We start from the raw sequence: 18451 nt of genomic DNA, 5'->3' as shown, positions 1-18451 counted from the left end.
TGCCTTGGACTTGAGTGGAGGAGGAGCCCATCCCTCAGAGCCTGTTTCACCTGCAGCCCCTTCCCATTTTACCTGCAGGAGCTCCTTGGCAGACCAGCGCCGCTCCTCGTCTGTCTGCAGGCAGCAGCTCAGGAAGTCACGCAGCAAAGCCGAGAGGAGCTTGGGCTGCCGCAGCTGTGGAGTCCCTACTGTGGCTATCAGGTGTGTAGCCTGGAGAAAAAGGAGACACCAGGCTCCACCTCCTGCTTTCACATCTCTAAGGCTCTTCCAGATCCCTGTGTTTAACCTCTGTTCTTCAGTGGCAGTTTCTTCCCTGGCAGAGACCCAGAGATGACTTTCCTTTACCAACCAAAAACCCAAACCCCGATGCAGCCACAGCTTTTCCACCATCCTGCAGCTCTTGCCTTGGCAGCTGATTTCATTGCCTGACCTAGTTAGTCGGAACTACATCAGCAAAAGGACATTTGCATCTCTGAGGATTCATGCCAGCTTGAGAGGCTTTTTGGAAGAGGGACTTTGCTATACTAACTAATTTCAAGGGTTAGTACATGAAAGACATCTCTGCAGTGCTTGTTGGTCCTTTAAGCGCACGTGCCCTAGAACAAAACTCATCAAGCTTTTTGTGCTGTTCTTGAAAACAATGGTAATTGGAAGAAAAGAAAGGAAATCCATCAGTTAATACCCAGGTAGGGAAACAAACATTTACAATCTCCTTTCAACACAGACACATTAAGATGCCTGCACAAATGTATTGGGATGAAAATGCCTGCTTGGGTACACAGAAGCCACCTGCAGCTCTGTCTCTCAGCAGTCTGAAAATTTCAGCTTCCCATTTTTGCAGCAAAAGAAAAATTGTCTAGGTCAGAAGAAGGAGAGGTTCCATCACTATGGTCACCCTCCAGTCATTTGGCTACTCAAGACAATGCATAAATGGTAGGCTCATCCCAGAAAGCGCCAGGAAACAAACAGGAGGTTTTGGCAGGCTCTCCGCATCACCAGGCTCTGGCTTGGTGACGTGCAGAATGTTGCTTGGGCTAGGAGAGAAACAGGGTCTCTGAGTGTCCTGGGGTGACGTTATGATGCTTGTATATCCCCATTCATCTGTTCTGTGCCTTTAAGACCGGCTCTGAAGAATGGAAGTTTTGTTTGGGTTTCTCTTATCAGGCACACAGAGGAAAGCGGTACATAAGGCTGTTTTTTTTCTTCCAGCTTCAGCTTGCTGCTTTTGCTTGCTCTCTTTTTCTGCTCTTGCTTCTGCTCTGTTTTCTGCCTGTGCTTATTAGCTAGTTCTAGCTAAACAGTCCACATTGCTTCCTGGACTGTTTCTCCTCTCCTGTTCCTGTGACCATCTCGAACCTGCTCCAGACTGGGACCCGGGAACACCGAAGGTTTGGCTGCAGCAGCTGGCCCAGCGCCGGAGGGACTGAGAACAGAGCAACCACCCCCCGAAAGAGACTTTCTGATTTTGTCATCTTTCTCAGAGTGGTGTCATCGGGTATTGTTCATTTTGTGTGCTGGGGGGTGTGGGGACAGTCAAATAAACAGGTTCTTTCCACCTCTCTCTGAGGAATTTTTTCCCGAACCGGTTGGGGGGAGGGGTCGTGTGGGTTTCGCTTTCTGGAGGGGCCCTCCTTTGCAGATTCTTTAACAAATTTGCCCTAAACTTGTACACTGAGTGTTTCAGCAGCACTGCACAAGAAGCAGAAGACACTCTGTGCATTACACCCTCATGCCCATGTTTCCCAGTGAGAAGAAACTGCACACAGGGTTAGGTTCCTCTCTAAAGACCACGGTTTTAGAAACTTTGTTGGGTTTGGGTTTCCTTCCTTCATTTCTGGAAAGATAACAGTTTTAAGATGCTTTTTTCCTGTTATTAAGGCCATCTACACAGACAAAAGAACTGGAACCACTAACCCAAAGGAAAGTGTTGCCTGAGAACACTTTGTTTGTTTGGAGTTTGTTTGCATGTGGTAAGGCTTGAATTCTCCCACTGATGCAACCAAAAGTACAGCAGATGCTGATGTGTTGCAGGGACATTTGTAGGAGGGGACCTTGGTGGAAGTAGTTCCAGCAGATGGCACTGGGATTTTGTCCAATGGCATACAGGACATGGGACAGGTGAGAAAGACAGTGGGATCAGTGAGTATTTGCTCCTTACCGTGCCAGAACTTTCGCTCAAGTAAGGAGGCTCTTGTTCTATCATTTCAATTCCCACAATTCCAAAAGACCATATGTCCACTTTGGGGCCATATGGTTGACCTGTCACCACTTCAGGTGCCATCCACCAAGGAGTCCCGGTTAGCGAGCACCGTCTGCTCTGCTCAGGGGTGAGCTGCGTAGCGAGGCCAAAATCAGCTGAGGAGAAAACAAAATAGTGGTTTTATCTGAATTCTGTGCAATTAGGAAAGCAAGCAAAAGAATTCCCCGGTAGAAGTTTGAAATTGTGCTGTTGAATCTCCTGGCATTGGTGACTTTAAAAATCCCCCCATTTTTTACACTGCCTCCAGCAGTGGCTTTTGTTCTTTGGAAACTTTAGACTTGTAACTCCCTCCCTCTGGAAGGGACACGCACAGAGCAAGGCCACTCTTGACTGCTTGTGGCTCCTTCTACCTCTGTGCACGTTGCAACTGTGCCCTCAGCTCGCAGCAGGGGTCCCTGCGCTGCCACCAGCACCATTTTTGGGGAGCTGGCAGTCACTCCAAGCAGCCCCACACCCACATCCCTGGAACGCTGCACCTGACCAAGAATATACTGACCCAGCTTGACAGAGCCGTCAGTTTTGAGAAGGATGTTGTCACTCTTCACGTCTCGATGGATCACATCATTGGAATGAAGAAAATCCAGTCCTTGCAGGCACTGAGGGAGAAAACAGAAAGAGGAGGGCAAAAATGAGTGATGTGATTTCATCACACAAGAAAGGAAACAAAGAATCTAAAAGATTCCCTCTCCAGGGGAATGGGAAGTAATGGCAGAACGGTAATGGCCACTGAGAAGAAGAGCTTGCTGCTCCAACAACTGCAGAGCAGGACCTTTCTGAGGAAAGGCACGTCAGCTTTTGAAAGAGCAACAGCACCTGCTGTTGTAGGCTGTCCCCTGCCAACCAGCCAGGATGAGTCCTGCTGCAGTGCATGTGCTCAGAAGCAAAGAGCATTCTGGCTGCACTCCTATCCTTTTTAGCTGAGGACTGAGAGAAACGAGTCTCTCTCTTTTTTCTTTGCTGTTTGTTTCAAATCCTGCCACCAGCACCTTTGCTTTAAAGGCAAGGAATGCAGTGAAGACAGACTCCAGGCAAACGTTTAGAGAGGCAAGGTGGAGAACAGCAAACACAAATACAAGAGACAGAGCAAGAATACAACAGCAGGAGATACGAGTACTGGCACTGAGTACAGGGAGTGCAGGGGCACTGGCAGGCCTTTCACTTGAGATGCTTTTACTTGCTCATAGAATAGCAGCAACACAGAAACAAAGCTTGGCACATGAAACCTCTCCTGTTCTGAGCCCCTGTTTCCCAGACAATGCTGCCCAAGCCCTTGGATACACAGCTGGGATTGCTGACCTCCCGACTGATGGCTGCCATCTCATCTTCAGACAGGCAGGTCTGGCTGATGATATCGGTCAGGACACCTCCATCCATGTACTCTATAACCAGCAAGAGTTCCTCGCCCAGAAGGTAGCTGAAAGAAGGAAACAAGGGGGTAGAGTTGAACATGCATGGCTATGTTGATTTTTTGCTTCCAGGTTTCTTATTTCCAGATGCCTTTGTGACAAGGTCAGAATCAAAGGAATAGATATTCCCTCTTGGAGGTGCATTGTTTGCAATCTGTGCAGTCTCAAAGAGAAAGACTCATCTGTGAAAAAGGAGATGTCTTAGATAGGCAGCAAATGAAAAGTGCAGTTTAGAAAAAGCCCAGATAAAAAACATTTCAGGCATGGTGTTTCTGGAAATAAGCACCTAGTCTTCCTGGCATGCATAGCAATGGCAGGGAGGGACAACAATCCAAGGGAAATCCACTTTAGGATGGTTCATCTGCACTTAAGAAACTTTAAAAAATCAATCCCAAATAAATGTGGAGGCAGTGAACTTTGAGGCTATTGACTTAGGAAGATACAGCTGATCCAGGTATTGAATAATTTTGGAGTAAATATCAAACTAGGTGTGCCAGGGAAGACTCATGCAGACAAAATGCACTCTCTTCTCATCCATTGGAGATGAGTAGAGAAATATGAATAAATAAAAATTAACAGCTTTGCTTGCTGCCACTGACCAAAGTGGGTTTTTAACCTCTCATGTTTGCTTTATGTAAACACACATCTATGGGATAAGACCATGACCTCTCACCTGTCCAAATAATTCACAACATTGGGACTCCTATACCTCTTCATGATCATTATTTCGTTAAAGGTTAGCTCCTTCCTCCTCACTCCTTGAAGATTTATTTTTTTTATTGCCACCTAAAATGACATTGAAAATCAGTAACTTGGGAGGTTGGTGGCATGAGACCACAAGGCACGTGGAGTGAGTGATTTTGCAATGACGCAGATGAGCTGTGCCAAACTGCCTTGTGATTAGGCACTGCAGTAATTAGGAACTGACATTCCAAAAGCCCATTTCTCTGCTCCCTTGGGTACCAGTTACAGGACACGTGGGGGCACTGACATTTTGCCTTGACCACTTGGTAACAGCAGTGTCTGAGTTATCACCCAGAAACCTCTGTCCACACTCTGCTGCTTTGTTTGGGACTCAGAAGAAGGAATCCATGCCTTAATACTCTGTGGATACATCTTGGGCTATGGGCAGGGCTTAGGGCTTTCAGGGCCGCCTTGCAGATCTCTCCCTATGTGCAGTTCCCAAGTGCAGCACTGCAGGTGGCTAAGGAACTACCAGTAACTTTCAGATGCATTTGCTGGCAGCCAGAAATGAGAATCCAGGATTCTGAAGCTGTAGCCCCAAAGAGCAGTGAGGTGCTTGCAGGCACCACCTTTGTTTTAGCAATGGAGAGCGAGTGAGCACCTCCTTCTCTGAAAGGAACCACTGCCCTCCGTGCCTTCCTTCCGGCAGCTGAGGAGAACAAAGTCCCAAATGTGTTTTGTGGGCTGGCACCAGTCTGTGCTTCTTGTGCCTTTTCAGCACAGCTCTGCCCAAAGCTCCAGCCACAGCTCACACCAGAGGGGAAAGCCCTCGAGTGCAGCAGAGCCTGCAGGGGCTGTTGACATTTACCTCTCCTCCTGTGGCAGTGTCGAGTGCTCTATAAACATCTCCATAACCCCTAGAAACAAAACAGAAGCAGAGAAAGGAGAAGCTGTTTAGATCTTGCAGTGAAAGCCAGCCCACACAGGAGATCACTGCTGGAAGTGTCAAAACCTGCGGGATGCAGGAGGGCTCTGCCAGAAGGCAGATGATGCATTTTTCTCTCAAGTGCATGGGCACTGGGCCTGTTCCTGAAGCACTGGGGTTCAATTTCTAAAGGGAGGTTAGTCTTTCCTCTTGGGTTTCACTGTCTGAACGGTGTGGTTCCTATCCTGACCACAGAGTGTTTCTTTCTTCAAACCAGGGGAAAGAAGTGTTCCTGGGAACTGTTATCTCACAACTTTGATAGGGCGTAGGTTGCTCTTTCAGGCAAGCAAGTTCCTTCTCTTTTCATTAGTGTGCCAGTATGATTTTGAGACATACAAAAAATGCTAAAGAAATTAACACAGAGCTGTCCCACACTTGAGAGACAAGGAGATCTTCCAGGTCCTGTTCCTTGATGTAGGCAAGACCTCGGTAGCAAGGCATCTCTGACAATGCCTTGTGAGCCCACTCACAAATTCTGAGCAGCATTGAGAGATGGGACAATCTATCCCCAGTGTGTGATCATCTTTGCAGCTGGCCTGACTTCACGCTGGATAGACATTCCACCCCAAAAACACCTGGCCCATGGTTGTGCAGGAGTAACTGCTGTTGGACTCACCCGCTGCCAAGATATTTCAGATGGATGTACTTCATCAGGGGATTTTCAGTGGAGTTCACCATTCTCCCTGAGGGAAACAAAATGCAAGATGCTGACTTTAAAGCAGAGATCCCAGCTTCCAGAAGATACAAAAGGCAGCCCCAGCGCCTGGAGCTCTGAGCCCTTTGTGGTCAGCTGGGTAACAACGACCACAACCAGGCAGACAGCTCTGCAGCACAGGTGGCCAGCACAGAGACTGATTTGTACAGTCTTTTGAAGAGTTCTCTTGACAGGAAACAAAGCACAGGGACGTGCAATCCCAGGAGAGGAAGACATCTTCCCCACCTTTCAGCAATTTGCAAAAGGAATGCCTTCCCATTTGTACACCAGAGCAGCTCAAGCTGTAACTGATCCTGGCGGGGCTTTCAGCATCAGGACCCTGACCTGTTTATGAGCAGGCTGAGCTCAAAGATGCCCCTCTCCCAGCTAAGGAAGGCTCCAGCCTCTGCAGTCCCTCCAGCCCTCAGGGACAGGGCAGCTAGCACAACAAGGCTGGCAAAGCCCAAGCATGAGCACTGACAGGCACTGATGGGAAGAAGCCAGAGTGAGCCTGAGCCCCGGACAAGCTGTTGCCCCCATTCAGGACACAACAGGATGGGCTTTGAGATCAGCCACACTGAGGCGCAGATCAGTGCCCTTTTTGTCCCAACAGGTGATGGCAGACACAGAATCCACTGGGCTTTGGTCTCAGCCCCACCAGGTCTTATCTGAGAGCACAGTACTGGCAGCTCCTACGGGCAAGAAGCAGATTCATTGGGTTGTGCTGCAGAATCACAAAGGGCTTGATGTGTTTTCCTAGAGACTGATCTGAGCAGGGCTTGGGCCAATGGGTAGGATTCTAACAGTCATGGGAAAGAGTGGGAATCAGGTATGGAAAAGTGCCATGGATCCGAGGGATATACCATGGCTGGGCAGGAGGCTCTCTCCTGAGAAATGCCTGCAGTACAGTTTTATCTGATCACACCACTTGGATGTGTCTCCTGGACCCATCTTGATAAGCATAAAACTAGAAGATTAAATGAAGTTTGTTATCAAAGTCTCTGGTTTTTCTTTGGGGGCACATGGAAAACACCTTGTGCTCCCTATTTGTCCTGTAACCTGATGTTCTTTCAAAGTAGTTCTTATTGACAAAAAGATAGCATTCTCTTATTGACAAAAATATAGCATTCTCATGAAAATAAACTGCAGATGTAGTAGTGGTAACAGTAACAGTCATAAAAAGTGACATCAGTAAGACGTGGGGTAGAAGGGCTCCTTCAGGATGGAGAAAAACACAACAAAAAAACCCCACCAAAAATGAACAACACAAAAGCAATGTCACCCCCCCAAAAAAAAAAAAAAAACTTCCCAACCAAAAAGACAAAACTCCGAAGCCAGTCCATTTCTGTGAAGTTTTTTTGCTCTAATGACTGGTTGGAAGTCAGGCATCTAAGGAGAATTTAGGAAGCTAAAAATTCTGTTCAGTTTGGCCACTAGCACACAGGACTTGCCTAGATCATTTGCTAGGTCACAGCCTTCTGCAGATCCAAGAACAATCCCTGCTTCAGCCTTTAGCAGAGAGGGAAGCTCAGGCAAACCCAAGCCAGTCCCAGGTGCCCTCAGAGGCAGCAGGAACACCCAGAGCGCTCTTGCTGCCTCGGAGCACAGCACTGCCTCTGGGGAGTCCTAAATGGCCCTGTGACACCAAACTCAGGAGGAGCCTTTGCTACAGCTCTGCTGACACCTGCTCACAACACACTGTCCCTCAGATAAGAAACACCCCAGACATACCCAGCAGCTCCAGGTACTCCCCCTCAGTCTCCTGTTCCCAGGATCTGCCCAAGCCTGAGTTCCCAGGTTTCACAGAAGGGCTTCCTCGAGGTGATGCTGCTGCGACAGCAGGTTCAGAGCCCATGATGTGCTGGACCTGGAGCATTTCTGGTGGGCACTGCTCCTGTGCCTCACTCCTAACTTGCGGTCCTTCATTGCCAGACATTGGCTGGAAGTCTTCGCAGGCTGCCCGGTGAGATGTCAACACTTGCACCTCAAGTCAAACAGAACAAAGCAGTCAGACACTACAGCTTGTCCCTGTCAGCCAGGAGTCATTGACTGTGAGGAAAGGCAAAGAACAGATTGACAGGGGATACAACAGCTTGTTTCAATCCTCCATCTGGGTCACCAAGTTCCACTGTAAAAACCCCTCAAGAAAAAAGGAGAGCAGGAACAGGCCAGCAGGAATCAATTTGGATGATTGCTGGCCAAAAGGCCAAAGGACAAGTTTCACTGTCCAGGGCAGCAGTTGAGATTCAGCAGACCAGGAAATGCCCTTCAGAGTGACTGTGATACACACACTACAGCAGCATGGCACACCCCACACCCTGCTGCTCTGCACTGGAAAGGCAAGAAGGGCAGAAACCACCAGATTGGTGACTGCAGTGGTTGCATCCCTCTTTCACTCACTTGGTTTTGCAGAGACTGACGGAAGCTATTAAGTTTCTCTCTGAAGATTTTCATTTCTTCCTCCAGCCGCTTATGCCTTGCCTTGATCATACTGTGAGCTGTCTGAAGCTCTGCATCCAGCTGTTCCTTCATGTTCTCTAACAAACAAAAGAGAGGACATTTCATGAGTGGAGTGGCTGCCACTCTTTCATTCACCTGGTTTTGTTGATCACCCCTCTGCTGATGGAGATTCTCCTCTTGAATTCTTCCCATGTCTTCCTTGTTCTTTCTCTTCACTGCCATGATGTCACTCTGAGCTTTGGGCAGCTCTGCTTGTGGCTCTGCCTTGATGTTCTGTACACACAAAAGCAGAGTAAGTGACTGGGAGCTGCCATCAGGCTCAGCTTTTTCCTCTTGCAGCCTCCAAATCACATTTATTCAGCCACTTCTTTCTGCTTCCCTCCCCACATCAGCCTCCATTGCAAACCTCCTGTCCCAGGGCTGATCTCTGCAGATTGCAAGGCTCTGTTCTTTCAGTGCCTGTGGGACTCCTGGCCTCCTCAGTCCCAAGAGCTCCGGTTTATGCCCCTCTTCCTGCCCTTCCCTCTGTGCCCTGGCCAGTCAGGCTTACCTGGCCATTCTCCTGTGGCTCTTCCACCTGCTGCCTGAGCTGCTCTTCCTGCCCTCGGGCAGGGAACTGCTCTGCCTGAGTCTGGCATGGCAGCTCAGATGAGGCAGTGTGCTCCTGCTCTTTCTCTAGAAGCACCTGCACAGAAAGCAAGAGAAGATGGGTTTCAACTTCCCACATGCCCTTTGTGGGCCAAGACTCAAAGGCTGCTGGGCTCACACGTTCCCAAAGCACTGTGCTGCTGCTCTCCTGGGTCGTTCTCTTCCCGAGGGGAGGCACAGATTCCAAAGTGCCCCTGGCCCTACAGTCAGGGGCCATCAGGGACTGAAGCTCCAACAGCCTCTCAGGCAGCTGACAGGGAAGGGGTGGCATTTCTCAAGGGTCTGGTGAGAGCCTCCCTCTGCTTCTGCCATGTCCTGTTTGTCTTTCAGCAGTGACTGACACCCCGCCCTGTCCCACAGCTCCATCCTGGCTCTGCAGGGGCTTCCTGGGTGAGCTCACTCCTTGTGAGAGGACCTTCTGGGGTTCACCTTCTCTTCAGGCCTGCACCAGCATTCCTCCTTCCTGACATCCACACTCTTGTTAGAAAACCGGGTCATTCAGGAGAAGAGGATGCATGCAGAGATCTCTGATGGAAGTCAGAGAACCTCTGTGGCCACCTCAGTATATGGAGGAGGACCAAGGTGTTTCTTCTCCCTCTTTTGTCAACTGAGAATTCTGACCAGCAGTAACAGAGTTTCTCATAAGGCCCCATTAACGAATGCACTTAGACAGCCCTGGGGATGCCAGTGAAGGAAACCCTGTGTCATGTAATGCATGTATGAGCAAAGTCACAAGACCCCAGATACAGCATGGGATAGTTCCACTCCCTCAGGACATGCAAAAATTTAAAGGATAAAAAGAAGGCTTCAGGGCACAAGAGGCTGGAGTAGGAAAACATGAGGGGAAAAAACAACCATCTCTGGATGGGGAAACATCTCTGCCTGCTCAGGATCAGTCAATGGAACTTGTCTCTACTCCTCTCCTGAAGGGATGCCTTTAGGTGAGCTTTGCATCTTCCACTGCTTTGGAGCAGAGCCAGGAAGATTCAAATAGACAGAGAGATAGACAGATCTCACTTTTATAATCTCTTTTTACTGTGCTGTGGTATTTACATTCTTTGAACACAGAGAGATATAGTGCTCTCTCCTAGGTTTTTTTAAAGGGAAGATAGTGAGAAACTTAGAGAAGAAGAGAAAACAATTATTATCTCTACTGGCTGTTCTTGTTGTTTAGTACATGTAGAATGTGTTCTAGTGATTGTTTACTGAAAGTGATTTGTTAATTGGATTTTAGTGGTAGTTGTTTAGCTTGATTAGCTAATTAGATAAAAGCTGTGTCATGACTGTCTGGAGACAGTCATGAGTTTTTCTTTAGTAGCTTTTTAGTATACTATCTCTTTAGTATAGTTTTAATATACTACTAGTGAATTATAACATAGCTTAAGAAAGCATTTGTTTAACCTTCTAAATCATAGAGTCAAAGCACATTATTCCCCACATGGGGGTCACCCTGAATCAATACTGTCCTTTCTGTCACTACACACATCAGCACTCGGTAGCAGTGCCCCGATCAGCAGCCATCCTGAACTTGCTCTCCTGTTGCTTCAGTAACCCACACTCTTGGGGAATCTGGAGCGTGTGTGTCCTTATGGAATGCAATCAGACCCAGAGCAATGCACTGGGAACTGCACTCTTTGTGCATCTGTGCTCAGGCAAGTTCTTCTCTTGGACTCAACCACACTGATGGGGCTAAAGTGGCTGGAGTCAGAAATGCAGCCCAGCCCCTCCCAGCTCCTGTGATATCTGAGCACCAGCTGGAATGCAAGGGCATTGATTTCCTGCTCAATTCCCAAACACAACACACACTGATTCCCTGGGCTGCCAAAAGACACGGGAGTAATTAACCTGAAAGTGATGTGTTTCTGCCAGTGCTGGAAAAGGGCAGGAAAGACTGAGAAAAAAGCTCCCTTGCTCCCTGGAGAAGGAGAAATTACACAAGGCTTCTCCTTCTAGCAAACAAACAAACAAATAAAAAAACAAAATATGAAAGTGTTACCTAGTCCAGTGTCTAAAGCACTTGGATGCAGTGAAGGGATGTTTGGCAGGGAAACAGCCCCTGTGCTGAGCATTGGCTCTATGAATCCAAGGCAGGGATCTATGGAAGTCTGCCTGAAGGGCCCTCATGAGCCCCCATCGTCCAGGCTAAAGCTCCCTCAGCCCCTCCTCCCTGGCCTTATTCTTCACCCCTTGCCCAGCTCCCCTGTCCTTCTGTGCCCACGCTGCAGCCCCTCCATGACTTTCTGCTTCCCAGGGCCCACAGCTGCACACAGCACTCCAGCTGTGGCCGCGGTGCTGCCCAGCACAGGCCACGCTCACTGCCCTGCTCCTGCTGCCCCACTGCTGCTGGCACAGCCACCGTGCCCTTGGCCTGCTTGGCCCCCTGGCCCCACGCTGCCTCATCTTCAGCTGCTCACGGCCGCCAGCCCTGCGTCCTTTGGGCCCACACAGCTCCCCAGCCACAAAGTGGCACTTCAGATACTGCAGGCACCATTGCAAGGTGTACAACCTGGGTTTAGCATTACAGGACAGCAGTCAAGGACTTGCAGCTTTGCTCCCACTCTAGGCTCCAATGCAGTTTTCAAAGCAAACTACACAATAGAAGGTATCAACAGACACATGCAGTGTCTGGTTTTTGCCTCAGAAGAAAGATTCAGAACTAATCCCTTTGTTTCTTTTGCCACACTAGACAAGAATCGTCCCCCACAGCTTCATGGACAACACAGTCATCTCCTTGCAGCTTATCAAAGACCAAGAAACAGGCAGACTCAGAGCACCTATCTGCTCTGCTACCGGCTGCTCTGCCTGAAGGGGCAAAAGAGCAACCTGGCAACAAAGGCAGCAAAATCCCTGACTTCAAGCAGCAACTCTACATCCCCAGTGTGTCTCTGAAATACTCCCAAGTAAGCACATCCAAGAAGTTTGTGGGGACAAAGCACAACCAAGAGCTTTTTTGGTCAGATCAACATTTTTTTGTGCCTGCAGCAACTTGGCCAGTCTGTGCAGGGGGTCGGGTCTCTCGACGCCACAGTGTCCCCTGTGTATCCAACAAGGCTGAGCACAGTGTCTTTGACATGCTCCCTGCTCTGGGATCAGGGACCCTTCATGCTTCAGGCTGGCCCCTATCAAAATGCCAGGAAGCTGGTGCCTAAACGTGACAGACCAAAGCCCATTGTCCAGCTGTCACAGGCTGGGGGCAATCACCAGGCCCTGGCAGGACTCCAGCACTCAGCATCCTCAGCTAGCAACAGCAAGTGCTGGCTGGTCAGAAACTTGCAGCTCTGCCCTGCACTAAAGACAGCAGCACACACAGCTGGCACTTACTGGCTCAGAATGTTCAGGCTGTGGTGTGAGCACAGCTGGAGGCTGGCACTCATCCACCTCATCTGCCTCCTCTTCAGCCTCCTCTCCATGAGCAGAGGGAGCCAGAGGAGAGACTGCTGTTGGTTCTGTGATCTGTGGACAGACAGCAGTGTGAGGGACAGAAAGTTACCTATAACTTATAACCTTATTTCTATTCAGCACTTTTTTCTATTCAGCTCTATTTCTACAACCAGCTCTGCTAAGGACAAATCAGAAACTTTGGTAACAATGGGATTCTAAGTCACTGCAGCTAATTTTAAATGGGCTAATTCAACAGAATTGCTAATAGTTCTGAATTAGACATTATGCCCTGGCTACTATCAAGAAGCAACATTCTCTCTGCAAAATGAGCTTTTCATTCCTTGAAAGTTCTTAAATTGAAAATTAAGAAATAGCCAGTGATGCCTTTGTTATTGCTGCTGCAGACATGAAAATGGATTTTTTTTCAGCCTACCCAGCTGGCCCTCTACACTCTAGTGCCACAGGCCAAGCTCACAGCTTGCTCTACAATTCCTAAGCACCAGGAACATGAAATGTTCCTGTCTCACTCACCTCAGGATCAGCACCTCTGAATACACGCTTCAGGTGACCTGGAGTGGGCAAGGGAAAATGAACAAGTGCTGTGAGAAAACTGCCTGGGCTGCTGAATCCCACAGAAGAGGTCAACCCAAACAGAGAGTATTTTTCTTTATCAACATCCCTCCACATGACATAGTTCTTTCACACAGCCAGCAAGAGATCAGGACAATAATCTTGGTTGTGCCTACACTTTGGTCTGTCTAGTCAGGAAATTAATACAAACATGATCAAGAAAATGCAAATTGTTCTTTATCACTCAATGCTTCTGTTCTGTCCAACAGCTTTTGTTCTCTTATCTTTCCGGTACTTTTTTCAAAAAAGAAGTTGCATGCACTAATTCCCATTAAGTTGCTGAAAACAGTCACCCAGAAAAGCTTGCCCCAAATCCCCCTGAGCTGTGGCAGTTCTATTGTGAAACAGCACAGCAGCAGCTTCAGGCTCAGGAGCAGACACTCACTGCTTTGGCGGTTGCACTTCACTGCAAAGGGAATCACTCTTTTAGCACTCAGTCAAGGGTCAAAACGGACAGTCAAATCCTTTCATTACAAAATTTGGAATAAAAGAAGCTTTCCCTGAGTTCTGGGGAGAACTACAAAGTCTTTAGAAGGCCTTCTGAGAAGGCCTCCCAGTCTGCATTTTGGAAGTTGTCCTGCTTGTCCCAGCAAACTGAGGAAATGACAGACTTGGTTGCCACAGACTCTCCCGTGGAGGGAACGGAAGCCCTGCAGGTTCCCCTGCAAATGCTGCCCCTGTGGCTACAGACACCCCCTTTTAGCTGAACCTCTTGACAGGAGCTTTACCAAACCAGAGGCATCCTAATGCTCTTTCTCTTTCAAAATCAACTCAGTCACTAAGAAAGAGCAAGAAGACATGCAAAAGCCGGGTTAGGTTACACCCTAGCCTAAATAGAGTTGAAAGCTCTACTTACTTGCCAGGCTGGTAATGAAATAGGCGGAATAAACAGTGCCATACATGGTGCAAACTGCAGCAGCGAGTTGCTCAATCATTGTAGCACTGTGCTTCAAGTTTACTCCAACCAAGACTCCTGTCAGTGTGCAGCTACACGCTGACAAAGGCCACAATCAGGAGGATGCTCCTGATCTGAGCAACCCCTAGGACTGCTCTGGCACTGAGGCCTTCCGTGCACTAAGGCAACCTTTTGATGTCACCACAACGATGTGCCAACCATGCCCTGATATCACAAAGCAAAGTATGACAAAGCAAAGCATCACAAAGCATGTTAGTCTGTGAATTTATGCAAAGCAATAACCAGCCTTTGCTACAGCAAACACAAAATGGCCTCAGAAGTTCTCCTCTGACACAAAGCAGCACAGACTCCCCCCATGGGCCAAATCCTGTTGTTCAGGGATCCAAGAGGAACTCCAAGAGTGCCCCAAGCACCTACAGCCTGTACCCCAGCTGAGCACTCTGATGGGGCACAAGAAAAGGAAACCAGACCAAGGAAATGGCCCAAAGCGTTGTACAGAACCAGGAGAGAAAGCACTATTGGCATAGCAGCTGAAGTAATTCCTAACAAATCACCCCATATATCTGCATGTTTATTGGATGTTCCCAGGGCTGCTGTGTATGTACATCTCTTCCTCTGCTCTGCCTTTCTTTCCCTTTGGCAGCAGTCGAACTGGCAGCATCTGCCCGCCAGCAGCAGCTGCTCCAAGCTGGGAACGCCACTGGCGCTGCTGATTTCCAGAGGCTTCTGTGTGCCAGGGGAAGCCAAGGCAGGAGCGGTTGAACAGTGCTGGCGCTGCTGCTGCTCTGTGCCAGAGAGCCCCGGCTGGGCAGGGCACGGTGCCCACTGCGCTGCGGGCTCCTTCTGCTGCCACAGCTGGGTACACCTGGCAGCAAGGCATGACAACTTGTGGGCAAGCCAAGGGGTGTCTGGGGCTGCTCTGCTCTGCACACACCCAGCACACCTGCAGCACAGATTTTTAACCCTCAAACAGGTAAACCAAAGGGAGACAGCTGGAAAAGATTTCAGTTCGACCATTCTTTATGCTTTAATAGGAATGACCAAAATGAAAGTTACCGAGCAGGGCCCGATCCACACTGCCAGCTTAGTGTGAGAAAAGAGGCATTACTTTATTTCAGTGCTGGGTGTGTGAGGAATCACTTCCCTAAACCATGCACACCCACGTGTTAGCATCCATGGAACTGAGACATTACTTTCATTACTTTTATTCATTACTTTGCTCAAACTCACAGGCTAAACATTCTCACAAAGTATTTGACATGTTTAAATCACTTCCCCAAAATTACTGACATTTAGAGTAGGGGTCTCTTGAGGGTCTCTGGTGGTCATGTGGTGAACATCCCGTTCCTCAAATTCTCCTCCTATAGTTAAGAGCCTTCTTCTCCTTGAATGCATTGCAGCTACCTCCTCAGTAGGCCCACTGTCTTTATTCTCAAGGCTAAGACATCCGCTTGCACACATTAACCACTGGTGTGAGGGAAGGTACAACTAAGCACTGCCTGGTAAAGCTTAACAAATTCACAATGTGTTGCAGGTCAACACTTCCCCAACATCTCTTGTTCCTTCTCTGGGAATCAAACACAAGCATTTTGTGATCCCTGAGCCCAAGGCGCCTCCAGCCCTGCTGTCACCCAGCAGCCCTTCTCTCCTCACAAACAGCAGGCCCAGCAGTGCCTTCCCTCACTGGCTCAGTCACAGCTGTGTCAGGAGTTCTCTGTCACACACTCCAGGACCATCCTGGGCTGTTTGCTCTCCGCTGCACTCTGTTGCCAGCAGACATCCCCACCCTGTTCCTTGCCCCTTGCAGAACCCTGCACCTGCTGTCCATGGGCACCTGGAAGGGCAGGCACTCACAGCAGAGATGCACCAGCTGCCCTGGGCAGGAACCAAAACCCTCTGGCCGCACAGCTGCTGGCCTGGGTCTGGCACAGCTCTGCACGCCCCACTCCTCACGGGCTCTGGGCTGGAAATGCAATTGCCCTTTCTGCCTCATGGAGAAACACCAGGGCTGCACAAACAACGGCCAGCAGGCCACATCCCAAAGGCACTGCAGCATGGAGCTGAGAATGAAGAAGATCCTTCTCCAATTCCTAACCATACCAAAACCACCATAATGGGGACTTTTAATCTTCTGAATGTAGAGTTGATTCACAGGGTGACAAGGAAATCTTCCAATGGAGTTGAAGGTTGGTAGAGTTTTTCAACTCAGATCAACTCAGACTGTTGATTTGAAAATTTATTTGAAAATATTTTTTAAAAGGCTGTGCAGTCATATGGTTTTGTTCTAATACCAAAATGGCTAGATGAAATGTACTGGCATTTTAATTACATCCAAACGGATTAGTCTGTAAAAGCTTTCCTGCAGAATAGCCACTAAACAAGAAATTAAAATCTGTGGACTGTTGACTTTGCAAATTTCTACTAAACTTATCAGACAATGAGGCATTTTTAGGTAGATCATACAGCAAATTAATTCCTATGGATAACTTGATTTGGATAAACATGTTGATTTCAAATTAAAACTGCCAGCACGTACTAAGTGGAAATCTGAATACTCACTTCTATGAGCTCTGAAGTATTAGATAGTCATTGTTCGCCATATTAACAAAAATTAACATTCTGGCTAATTTTTTTACTAATTCTTTTTTTACTATTTTTTTTACTAATTTTACTAATTTTTTGTCAGCTCTTCAACACTCTTTGTAACACCAGAAAGGGAGTTTGTAGCAATGTGAACCATGGGTTGGTGGAGCATTGCAGGAGGCTCCTATGCCAGCACTTAATGTTCACATTTACCATGGCATCACTCCTTGCCTTTAATTCCAAGCTACAGCTCAGTTCCTGCAGTATAGATTCACACCTGTAGTCTGTATTTGCAGCTGGTTCTTACTTTCCTGTCCAGAAAAATATCAAGCTTGGATCTCAAATCAAACTAAAACAAAGAGAGAGTTAGGTTCTGGATAGGTATAGCAAGAACTAAGCGATCTTTTTGCAAATATGTTGAAAAGTTGTTTGTACATGCTGCAAAAACGGCAGATTAAAGACTTGCACTCTAACTTGCAAGCTGAAGTTTGCCTGTACTTTCTGGACTGATTTCTTGAGGCCAGACACTGATCCTAATCAATAAGAAAATCAAAACCACAGGAGTAGTTTGGAGAATATTGTAAATTATTCTGTCATAATGCTTTTTGCCTAAAAGTTCTGGCCATCATCCGATTGGAGTAATTAGAAGAGATCAAAGCCATCACACTGTCCCTGTGCACACAATTCCTTCCCAGGGGTAATCCACAAAGCAACACTGACAAATCCACACCAGCAGCTGCTGCCACACAGCCATGAAGCAGAGAATATGTATTTCTGCTACACTTGGACAGCTGAAGATACCTCTGCTGAGCTAATTTCAGTGACTGCTCACCACAGATGAGACCTTGTGGTCAGTCTCCAACAAGTCAGGGCAGTTAATATTCTGCCTAAATGAAGTAAGTCTAGCAATACATAGACCATGGGGCCTCAGGAAAGCCAGCAGCTGTGGAAGATTTAATTTGTTTCCATATCTTTCTTTTTACTAATTTATTGCAGTCTATTATTTAAAGAACGGAAACTTTTGGCATACCATTGGCTGGAAGGTTGGTTGGTCTTCCATTCTTGACTCCTCTGAAAGCATCACCCCAGTGATTTTATCAGTAGCTCTTCCATCATCATGGCTCACACAGCATTTCCTGCAGCTCTTCCTGGAGCCAGGGAAAGGCACCAGGAGAAGGGGGAGCAAGCTGTGTGCAGAGACTGTGTCAGCTACAGAGACATTTGTTTCCTCTGATTTGACTGAATGTCTGCAGGAACCTTGCTGGCCCTGCTGGCGGGGTGGCCTTTTGCAGGGCTGGGCAGAGTTTGGGGCCCGGGATCCCTCCTCTCGGTGGGACACCAGGGTGAGCAGCCCCTGTCCCAGGCAGGAGCAGAGGTTCTGTGGCTCTGCCCTGGGCACAGGGCCCTGCCACTGCCATGAGCTCCGGCCGCGGCTCCTCTGGGGCAGCTCCTGCTCTGCAGTGATGATGGGCACAGCTGGGGGTGGCTGCAATGGAGGGGGGCTTCCAGAGGGCTCTGTTGGTCTGCCACACTGGAGCCAGCAGAGCTTCTGGAAGGAGTCTCCCCTTGTGAGCTGCTGGAGCTGGAGCTGGCACTGGCCACAGAGCCGCTCTGTTCATCCCTGACAGGCCCAGAGCACAGCAGCCTCTGGGCCTCCTTGCTGCATGATGGCAGTGAGGAGGCCATGGACCAGAGGTTCAGTAGGTGTGACTCAGCTTCCTGATAAACTGTGCTGAGAAAACCCTGCATCCCTCCTGTCAGATCTAAGACACTCCAAGAAATCTGTTGGCACATTGGGAACTCA

This window comes from Zonotrichia albicollis, chromosome 7 (genome assembly GCF_047830755.1).
Source record: "Zonotrichia albicollis isolate bZonAlb1 chromosome 7, bZonAlb1.hap1, whole genome shotgun sequence".
Lineage (NCBI taxonomy): Eukaryota > Metazoa > Chordata > Aves > Passeriformes > Passerellidae > Zonotrichia > Zonotrichia albicollis.
This window is presented reverse-complemented; position numbering follows the sequence as displayed.